Genomic DNA, 11,710 nt, shown 5'->3' with positions numbered 1-11,710 from the left:
ATGTTGGAACAATCCCTGTGTAACACCCTTTCTTTTTGATGACTAAGTAAAACTCCTTTTTCAAACTTAAAATAACATAACTTAAAATAAAATAACTCCAGAGTAAACAAATTAAATACTGTGGGTAAAAAATGCTAAATGGAAAAAAAAATCCCTGTCTATATGCAGTTTACATTCTCTCAGAGAATTTGGCTGGGGTATAGTACAATTAAACAAATGAATATATTTGCATATTTGTGTATATATACATGTCTATATGCATACATGTATGTGTAAGAACATAATTACATTATACACAACAGACATACATAGTTAACTTTTTTTGTTCAGTCATATTAGTCATGTATAACACTTTGTGACAAAATTTGGGATTTTCTTGGTAAAGATACCAAAGTGAATTGCCATTTGCCCCTTCAGTTCATCTAACATATGAGGAAACAGGCAAGCAAGATTAAATGACTTGCCCAGGGACACAGAATTAGTGTCTGAGACTGGATTTAAACTCTGTATTTCTTGATTCCAGGTCTGGCACTCTATCCACTGCACCACTTAGGTACAAAACAGATTTAATAAGTGCTGACTATGTCTCAGGAAATATGTTATGTGTTGGTTATATACATATATAAAATTTGTGCAAATTTGTATGTGAAAAAAAATATATATATACCATTCATATGCAAATGCACATTGTGATTGTGCACAAGTATACATATATAAATGTATGCATTGGTATTTGTGTGTATATGCATGTGTGCTTGTGTATTATATTTGTGTACAATTCTATATCTGCAAAATAAATAGCAGGCAATTATGAGGTCACAATAGAATAAGGAAAAGATTAACTTAGAAGGATGTACTTTGACATGAGCATTTTAAAAACCTAGATATTTTAAGAGCTGGACCTTAGTTTCTGAATTCCAGGCCTGGACCTTAGCCTGGATGTCAATATTGGAATAAAGACTAGAATTGTCTATGAAGGACAACAGAAAAAGTACAAGCTCTTGGGATATAAGTTGCCTCAGGTAGAACATGGCATAATGGTTGTAAAGCCTTGATAGACTAGACAAAGGACATTTTTATTTGATTCTAAAGGCAATTGAAAGCTATCTAAGTTTATCAAATAGAGAAATGACATGATCAGAAGTGAGCTACAGGAAAATCACTTTGGTATTTGTGAAGTGGATGATTCAGAGAAGGGAGAAACCAGACAGGGAAAGAAGTTAAAGGTTATTTCAGTAGTCACAGGAAGAAATAATAAGGACCTGAATGAAGTCTATGATTGTGTGAGAAGAGAGAAAAAAGAATGTGGATGCAAAAGGTGCTGAAGGGATAGTAACAAAACTTGATCTGATTTTGATTCACTAGGTGAGATAAATGAGACTGAGAAGATGATATGGAATGAGAGAATGGAAAATTATGGTCAGAGAAAAAATGATTACTTTTAGGTCAACATTTAGCATCATTGAGGAAACATCATCAGTTTTATAGAGTATTTGCTTGAATTATATGAAACTAGGCAAATGACAGCCTCTCAGATTCCATTTCCTCATGTCTAAGATGAGGATTATTTTGACCTCTGATATCCCTTCTATATCTATGTTCTTTCCTTAAAGATAATCTACAATACACATAGTTGTAACTAAATGGGCATTTTTGCAGTTTTTGACAGGTGACTTTCCATCTAATGAGAAAATATTTCTAAAAAATGCTTTGAAATTTTCCTAGAATGAAGTAGTTATCAAATAAATACTTATTTATTCCTTTGCCTTCTCTGCCCCATTCCCTGACTGTTAAGTTTTTAACTGTCTGCTCCCCATGCCTGAAATACTCTCCTTCTTCATTTTCAGCTGCTAACCACCCAGAATCCCATCCAGAATCAGTCTAAATCTCATCATCTGAAAGAGGCTTCCCCTCCTCCATCCAAGCATACAAACTGTTAGTGCTTTCTGTTGAAAATTATCTTCTGTATATGTCTTGTTTGTGAATAGTTGCTTTCCTCATATCTTCATCTGCATGCAAATTCCTTGATATCAGGAGCAATTTTAAAAAAACCAATTTCCTATGTATATCCAGTTCCTAGAACAATGCCTCTAACATAACTTTGTCTAAATAAGTCTAAATAATACCTTTTGAATAAAATGATAATGATTTTGATAAGCTTTTGGAATTCCTTCCAGTTCTCTTATATAAAACCAAATGTTGCTTCTATTATTTACTTGTTAGATTACTAGCTAGTTGTTATTCACTTTAGGCAAGTCATTTAAGTTTTTTGAGCCTCAGTTTACTCACAAGAATAATGACAAATAACATGTTCCATCTTTCCTTTGATTTTTGTCAGCATTTTGTAAAGATCTCTATACTCAGCGGGCACTTTGAAAATGCTGTTGGCTAACTACCTGAAACAGAGATTTGTTCTAATAGAGACACAGATGGTAAATTCTTTGCCTGAGGAATGTGAAAAGATTACTTATCCCTTGTGAAAGATATATTCTCCAGGGGTGTCATCCCCTGGCTGTTCACAGAGTACAGCTTCACCAAAATGAGGACAAAAAGAGCAAGGCACACCTTGAACAGGCATCTTGAGCTGCAGAGATGAAGACAATATAATCAGAGCAGGATAATGAGCAGAATGACAATTGGCTGAGGGAAGACAAATTTTCTTCCCTGGGAAGAGATGCCTAACTGAGAATACCAACAAGGAAAATTTAATACCTTAGACTGCTTGTGCAGAGAAATATTTTCTTATCAGGTAATAAACTTGTTTTTAGTGATAGAAATGATAATGGATCCATCCCTAATGCTGATAAGTGTTCCAGAGATAATGTGCACAGTGCACATTCATTTATCATTTTGGGGTAAACAAATCCAAGAATGAAAAAAGAAAAGGAAAGAAGCAGAACTACATAGACTAGGCAAGGAAGGAATATAGAAATAAAACTAAGAATCATAAGCAGTAAAAAAATATGAAGTACATAGATAAAATTAAAAAACTACATTTAAATGTCAGGTTTCTTAGAATTGTTTTGACTGAAAGAGGCTAGGTTAAGAATCCATTCATCTGCTTTACTCAGATATTTCTTTTTAAACTTAGGGCTTTGGAAGAAATATTAAAATATACTTCCCATTTGAAAACCAAAGTAAATAAACTATATATGTTATCTTTACCCTAGGGGCAATTCTGAGTATGACAGAATGATATATTGCAATAATATGTCACTGATAGAGATAAAAATTATTCAAAGACTCTTCCCAATTGGAAGTTTTTAGCCTGGCTTATCATGGATGTATCATAACTTTAATTTATTCATTGTCAAAGGAGAAGTTTTGCTGTTGACAAATTTGTTACATATTTTTTGAACTGTGCCCTTAATGAACAATTTTTTTTTATTTAAAGCAAAAAACCAAGAAATCAAGTGAAAATTACAGGCAAGCATGTTAAATTACATTGCCTTGTTGATCAAATCTAAAGAATAATAAAAGCAAACGCATATGTGAAGACCAAAATTATTCCACAAAAGTGGTCATTTAAATGAGAATAAACTTTGCTAGATCTTTTGATATTTTTAATAATTTCTGTTTTCGAAAAACACTGTACACCCTAACAGCAACATGGGTGCAATGATCAGCCTTGATGGACTCGCTCATTCCATCAGTGCAACAATCAGAGACAATCTGGGGCTCTCTGCAAAGGAGAATACCATCTGTATCCTGAGAAACAACTGTGGAGTTTGAACAAAGACCAAGAACTATTACTTTAAATTTAGGGGAAAAAAACTGATATCTTATTGTCTGATCTTGCTATTTATTGTACTTTATGTTTCTTCCTAAAGGATATGATTTCTCTCTCATCACACTCAATTTGGATCAATGTATACCATGGAAACAATGTAAAGACTGACAAATTGCCTTCTGTGTTGGGGGGGGGAGTAAGATTGGAGGAGAATTGTAAAACTCAAAAGTCAAAATAAATAAAATCTTTAATAAAAAATAATAATTTCTGTTTTCTTACTATGGATTAGAAGTATACATATGCAATAAAGTGAATATATTCAGTGGTCTTATCTACCTGTCCTATGTAAATTATCCCTGGTCCCTGACTTATAGAAAAATGTTTGCTTAAAAAAAACTAAAAAGTTGTGACCATATTACCAAAGATTTCTTTTTTCTTGGTGTTTAGGAAAATGATTCATAGCATCAAACTAATAGTTTTGTCTAAAATGTATAAAGATAAGTCCTATAATTATTCACTGAATTTGAACAATGAAATTATTTCAACTATATCCCAAAACAAAAATCACCTTGGCCCTGAGAAGAATAAGTTGATTAAATTTACTAGGCAAAAGATCACATCTCTATTACTTTACATATAGTGCAGAGATAACTAAATGTAGGAGTTTAATCTGTATGCAGACATTTTATCTTACAACAATTAAAAAGGCTTCAAGAAAATTAAATCAATTGGAAAGAATGTTCATACACATTAGATTATTACTTGAGCCATAGTATGAAAGAGTGAGAATTCAGGAAGAAACTAGAAATTCAAAACCAATTAATTAATTTCATAGTTTTTGCCATGACACATTTTTAAATATCCTTGTAACAATTCATCATGATATTTTGACTTTTAGGATTTCTTTTATTTTTCTCTTCATGCTTCTGAGTACAATTCAAATTTGACCGTTCTATTTATACAAAGGAGAATCATTTCATTTAATGATAAGAAGGTGTTATAATGGAGAATGTGGGACTTAGATTCATGAAGACATGAGTCTGAATTCTCTCTCAGACATTTATTAGTTTTGTCACCCTGGAAAAGTCAGTTAATCTCTATGTACCTCAGTTATATCACCTGTAAAATGGGGGTTAACAGAATGTTCTGAGGATAAAATGAGTTAGCATTTGAAAAGCAATATGCAAATCTTAAAATGTCATAATAAAAGCTATTTATGAGAATCCTGCTGATAATGAAATTTTTATTGAGATTCTAACATGTCTCATGGACTTACAGGAAATATGATTAAAAACTTTCAGTGGTGCCAAACTTTGCTTGAAATGATTTGCACAGTTCTTGCTTTCACAAAAGAATTATATCTCAAAGTCTTCAGTATAAGAAACCACAAAAAACATATTTAAGCATATAATACTAGGATAATGCAATTTTCATTGTTCCTATCTAAAGCTTTAACTGTTTTCTCTTTCAGAACAGAAAGGAATAAGTATAATACGTATAACATATTAAGTATAATATCAGCAGTTTTCTGTAATTTTAATAAATAAATGCATAATAGAATTTAAATTAAAATATATATATATATATATATATATACACATATTAAAGACAATTCAGCACTATATTTTCTTCTTACCTAGATTAGTAAAACTGGGCCATCATTAAGGGCCAGGATTAAGAGAAGTTCTCTTGAAACCTTTTCTATTGGTTTAATCATCTCTCTTTCATCTCTAAAATTTCAATAAATACTTTAATATAGAAACTAGATGTGCTAAATCAGGTAACACCCTCCTATCCCTTCCCCTTCTTTCCCAATGGATGGTTAGAAAGATTTCTAGGGACATTTCACAGTTTAAACAAGCAAAGCTAGCAAATAATTCCATAGACATTATAAATCTGGTTGTATGAGGAATGTATATTGATTGTCCTTTCTTAAAAATAATTATGTAATTTGAATTTATAAGAATCAAAACTATTAACATATTGATAAGTGATGTTAGGATATGAATAGGTAGTTCTCAAATGAGGTAATCCAGACTATCTAGCATCATATAAAATACTCAGAATCACTCATTATTAGAGGTACCAAATTAATGGAATTTTGAGGTTCCATCTCAGAATGACAAAGACGATAAGGAAAGGAATATTGGGAAAACTGGAAGGCCTGGTGGAAAGCAAATATATTATCAACAAGTATAAATGTTGGTGGACCCGTGAATTGATATAACCATTCTGGAAACCAATTTGTAACTATGCCCTGAACTATGCTATTAATTGCGCATACCTTTTGATCCAGTCATTAAATTTCCTTGAACTAAAACTTTAAAGAGATCAAAGAAAGAAAATATGTAAATTATGAAAATATTTGCATCTTTTTCAATCACATGCAACTCTATATGACCCCATTTTGGGGGTTTCTTGACAAAGATAAAGGAGTGATTTGCCATTTCCATCTCCAGAACATTGTACAGATAAGGAAACTGAGGGAAATAGGATTAAGTGTCACATGGTCACACAGCTAATAAGTGCCTGAGGGAAGATTTTAATTCAATAAGATGACTCTTCTTGACTTCAGGCCCAGTGTTTAATCCAAGGTTGGCCACTTAGCTGCCAAAAAAAAAAAAAGAATTTAGCAAACTTTTTTTGTGGTGGCAAAGAAATGGAAATTGAAAATTGCTTGGCTATTGAGAAATGGTTAAACAACTATGATTTATGCATGCAATATTGTAGTAAAGTGCTATAAGAAATGAGGAGAAAGCTTCTGAATAATCTGGGAAGTTTCATTTAAACTGATAAAGACTGAAGTGAGCAATTTTGAAAGTTTTTGTTCCAAAGTTTTACCTGCAATAACTAACTATGATTCCAGATAATGACAACACCTAGGCTGATAGATGTTTTCAAGTAAATAAGCAGGATGAAACCCACATTTTTGGACAAGGCTAATGAAATAAATTGTTTTGCTTGTCTTAGCATATGTGTTTAGATGACTTTTTAATTATGGGAAAAATATACTTGCTGATTGAAAAACTAGAATTAAAAATAGCATAACATAGCTTTAACTGTTTTCACTAGACAAAAAAACAAATTTAAAAGGGGGAGAAGAGATAAATTTTTGTAGAAAAAGAGAAACAGCAACAATAATGGAGGGAAAAGAATTTAAAAGTTGTGAGATCTTTGAAGATTGCCACAATATCAAATGAAGAAAAAAAGTTCAAACTGTAAAAGCCCCTTTCCCATAACTGAGCATCTCAGCTGCCTCACCCCACCACTCATGCTCTGAATTTCTATTTTCTTCCCTAGGTACCCTCATGCTCCTCCAATGATAGACATTGCAGGAAGATGCTCTACTCTGTTCTTTTGTGGGTTTTATTCTGAAATCTGTCAAGTCTTGATTAATGTCAATTATTGAGGGAAAACCAGGAGAGCTTAAGAAAGTTCCTATGTCCTCTCTGTCATCATGGTTGGAAGTTCCCTAATCATAATAATTTTCTATATTTTATGATATTTACTCATAAATTATACTTCAGAGATAATTTATTCAGCTTTTTTTTTAATCATTCATGCTCCTCATACTTTATTTTAAGCATCTTGGTCTATATATCCTCTGATATGTCATTAATGACTTATAATATGGGCAATTTGCTTTAGACAGTTCAATAATGAAAGCAGGATTTGGGGATTGAGACAAGGAGAGCCAAGATTGCAAAGAGAATCCAGGAAGTTGCCTGGGCTCTCCCCAGTTTTCTTCAGAAACAATGTTAAATCAAGTATCTAAACAAATTCTAGAGCAACAGAACCCACAACAAGATGAATTTAAACAATTTTGTAATGATAACTTAGAAGGATTCCAGGAAAGACCTGTCTCACTTAGATTTTTAAAAAAGGCACATAACCCAATACTGATTGAGTCCAGTCAAACCAGCCAAAGGTTCTAAGTCAAAGCACAGATTAGACACTAAGGCCTCTCTGTCCTGGTTTACAAACTAGTGGCACAGCAGGAAAGCTGTGATACCTCTACCCACATTGGAGGAGACAACCAGTACCAAAACATAACAGGAAAGTTTAGATTGGGCCTCCTCAATACATTGAGCAGGCCCCGTGCTTGAGACCCCAGTGCAGAAAGCCTGATCCACCAGCACTAGAAGCCTGGAGCAATGTTCCTTTTGTCTCAGGACTAGGGATAGGCTTTTTCAAATGAACTAAACCTAAACTCAGAAAAGATCAAGAATGGCAGGATGCCTATATATGAAGCATCAAAAGGAAATGTGGATAGGCCTCAAGCCCCAAAATTTGTTTTAGAAGAACTCAAGAAGACTTTTCAAAATAAAGTAAGAAAAATTAAAAAAAATAGGGGAAAGAAATGAGTTATGTAAGACAAATATGAACAGTTTGGAAAAGGAAGAATAAAAATTGACTGAAAAAAACTCAACTTTAAAAATACTATAAGACAAATGGAAAAGAAATCCACTGTAGAAAGCAACTCCTTTAAAAATAAAATTGGCAAAATGGAAAAGGAGATACAAAAGTTAACTGAAGAAAATATTGCTTAAAAAATAAAATGAGCAAGTGGAAACTAGTGACTCCATAAGATATCAGGGACTAAACAAAAATAGAAGAATGAAAAAGCAATGTAAAATGAATCATTGGGAAAAAAATTGCTCTGGAAAATAGAAACAAGAGAGGAAATTTAAAAAATCAATGTACTTTCTGAAAGCCATAATCAAGAAAAATACTTTAACAGCCTCCTTCTTTCTTTCTTTTTTTATTTTTTTTATTTAAACATTTTATATATTTATTTGTCCAACTATAAGAAACAGTAGTTTTCAACAATCATTTTTGCAAGGTTTGGAGTTTCACATTTTTTTTTTCCGTTCTCCATTCCCTTTCCCCTCTCCCTGACAGAAATCAATCTAATATAGGCTATATATGTATAACTAAGTTAAACATAGATCTACAATAATTATATGGTGAAAGAAGAATCAAATCCAAATGAAGAAAAATATATATAGAGAGAAAGACATAATATGTTAGACAATTTTTTAAAAATTAACTATGGGAAGTTTTGGAAAGCATTTAAAATCCAAAGTTCCTTCTCTGGATAAGGATGACATTTTATAGCACAAGTCTTTTAGAATTGACTTTGATTATTGCACTGCTGAAATGAACACATTCATCAATGTTGCTGTTAGTGAGTGTAATGTTCTTCTGGTTCTACTCACTTCACTCAGCATCAGTTCATGCAAGTCTTTCTAAGCTAATCTTAAGGCCTGTCCCTCATGATTTCTTATAGAACAATAGTATTCCATCACATTAATATACAGTAATTTGTTCAGTCATTTCCCAATTGATGGCTATCCCCCCAATTTCCAACTCATTGCCACTAAAAAAAGAGCTTCTATAAATAATTTTGCACATATGAGTTTTTTACCCTTTTATGTCATCTGATTGGGATACAGAAATCATAGTGGTATTTCTGGATCAAAGAGTGTGTACAGTTTTAGTGCCCTTTGGGCATAGTCTGGATGTCTTTCAAAAAAACATCAAACTACCCTAATATCCTAGAAACGGAGGGTAAAATATTCATTGAAATAATGCACCAATTACCTTCTGAAATAGATCCTTAAATGAAATCTCCAAGGAATATTGTAACCATTTTCCAGAATTATTCTGTCAAGGAAAAATACTGCAGGAAATCAAAAAGAAATTACCAAGGAGTAACAATTAGGATCTAGCAACTTCTACATTAAATAATCAGAGGGATTTAAATATGATATTCCAGAAGGCAAATTAAGATTTTGGGGTGTCTAGGCAGATAAAGCACCAGCCCTGGAGTCAGGAGTACCTGATTTCAAATCTGGCCTGAGACACTTACTAATTACCTAGCTGTGTGGCCTTGGGCAAGCCATTTAACCCCCATTTGCCTTGCAAACACCTAGAAAAAATTAAGATTTCAACTTGTATTTACAACCAAAAATTAAGTACATAGCAAAACTAATCATAATATTTCAGGAGGAAAGATAAAAATTCAATGAAATTTCATCAGGAATTCAAAATTTATCTTAGAATTTTTTGAAATTTGCATTACCCTTCAGGAAAATTGGAGGGGGTAAGGAAAAAGGAGAGGAGTATCTGATAGAACAGAGGGCAACAGGGAAGATAGAAACTGAAGGGTAAAAAAAGAAAGAAAAGTGAGGACTGAAAGAAAAGAGTGCAGATTGAGGAAAGCGGTGGTCCAAAGCAAAACACTGATGAGGTAGGACAGGGTGAAAGAAGAAAAAAATCGCAAACATAAGGGAAAATCAGGTGTAAAGAAGTACACAGTGAATAATCATAACTGTGAATGTGAAAGGGTTGAACTCTCCCATAAAACAGAAATGGGTAGCAGAGTGGACTAAAATCCAGAATCCTAAAATATGTTATTAGCAAGAAACACATTTGAACCAAAGAGATGCACATAAAGTAAAGATTAAAAACTGGAGCAGAATGTACTGTTTCAGTTAAAGCCAAAAAGCTAGGTTAGCAATCCTGGTTTTAGACAAAGAAAAGAAAAAAATAGATCAAATTAAGAGTTAAGAAAGGAAATTAGGGGCACCTAGGTGGCATAGTGGATAAAGCACCTGCCCTGGAGTCAGGAGTACCTGGGTTCAAATATGGTCTCAGACACTTAATAATTACCATGCCGTGTGGCCTTGGGCAAGCCACTTAACCCCATTTGCCTTGCAAAAAAAAAGAAAGGAAATTACATTCTGTTAAAAAAAAATCTATTATATAGACAACAAGCAATGAAAATACTAAACCGAGTTGTGAAACAAATGGCATGACATCCAAATTCTTTAAGAAAAGTTAATTATTTATTCTTTGTTTTCAAGGGTCTATAATAGGAATGAGTACTAAATTTTGACAAAAACATATAACAAACCAAAGGATTATTCCAATAGATGCAAAAAAATGTTTTTTGTCAAAATATAGTACTCATTCTTAATTAGACTCTTGAGAAAAAAGAATAGATAATAATTAATTTTTTTTCTAAAAATAATAAAAAATATCTATCCTAAACAACCAACAAGCATTACATGCATTGTGGAAAAACTAGAAGTATTATGAATGAGTAGTGAAAGAATGAAGACCTTCATCACCAATATTATTTAATATTGTAATATAAAATATTAGCTATAGTAATAGAGAAGAAAAAGAATTCAAAGTGATTAAACTAGGCAATAGGAAATAAAACTATCTCTTTTCACATGATATCATGGTTTCTTAGAGAATCCTAGAGAAACTACTAAAAAACAATTTGAAACAATTAAAAGCTTTAGCAAAGTTGTAGGACATAAAATAAATCCACACAAATCATTAACATAGTGCCAAAAAATAATTTGAAATTGAGGGAATGTTCATCAGTTGGGAAATGGCTGAACAAGTTGTGGAGTATGAATGTAATAGAATGCTGTTTTTCTATTAGAATTGATGAGCACATCCATTTCAAAAAAACCTTAAAAGACTTACATGAACTGGTACTGAGTGAAATGAACAGAACCAGGAAAACACTGTACAAAGCAACAGCAACAGTTTATGATGATCAACTATAATATTAACCTCTTCTTGACTTTACAATGATCCAAGACAATTCCAAAAGCCTTATAACAGAAAATGCTATCCATATTCAGAGAAAGAGCTATGGACTTTGAATGCAAACCAAAGCATACTACTCTCAGTTTTTTGTTGTTTTTTTTTCTTTGCTGTGGTTTTCTCCTTCTGTTCTGATTCTTCTTTCACAACATGACTAATTTGGAAATATCTTTAACATGATTCTACATGTTTAAATTATATCATATTGCTTAGTTTTTCCTTGAAGACGGGTTAGGAAAAAGAAGGAAGGGAGAAAAATTAGGAATTTTTAAATAAAGAAATGTTGAAAATTCTCTTTACTTATGATTGGAAAACATAAAATAAGAGCAAAAAATAGAAACAAATAAATAG

Source organism: Macrotis lagotis, chromosome X (assembly GCF_037893015.1).
Source record: "Macrotis lagotis isolate mMagLag1 chromosome X, bilby.v1.9.chrom.fasta, whole genome shotgun sequence".
NCBI classification, from domain to species: domain Eukaryota; kingdom Metazoa; phylum Chordata; class Mammalia; order Peramelemorphia; family Peramelidae; genus Macrotis; species Macrotis lagotis.
This window is presented reverse-complemented; position numbering follows the sequence as displayed.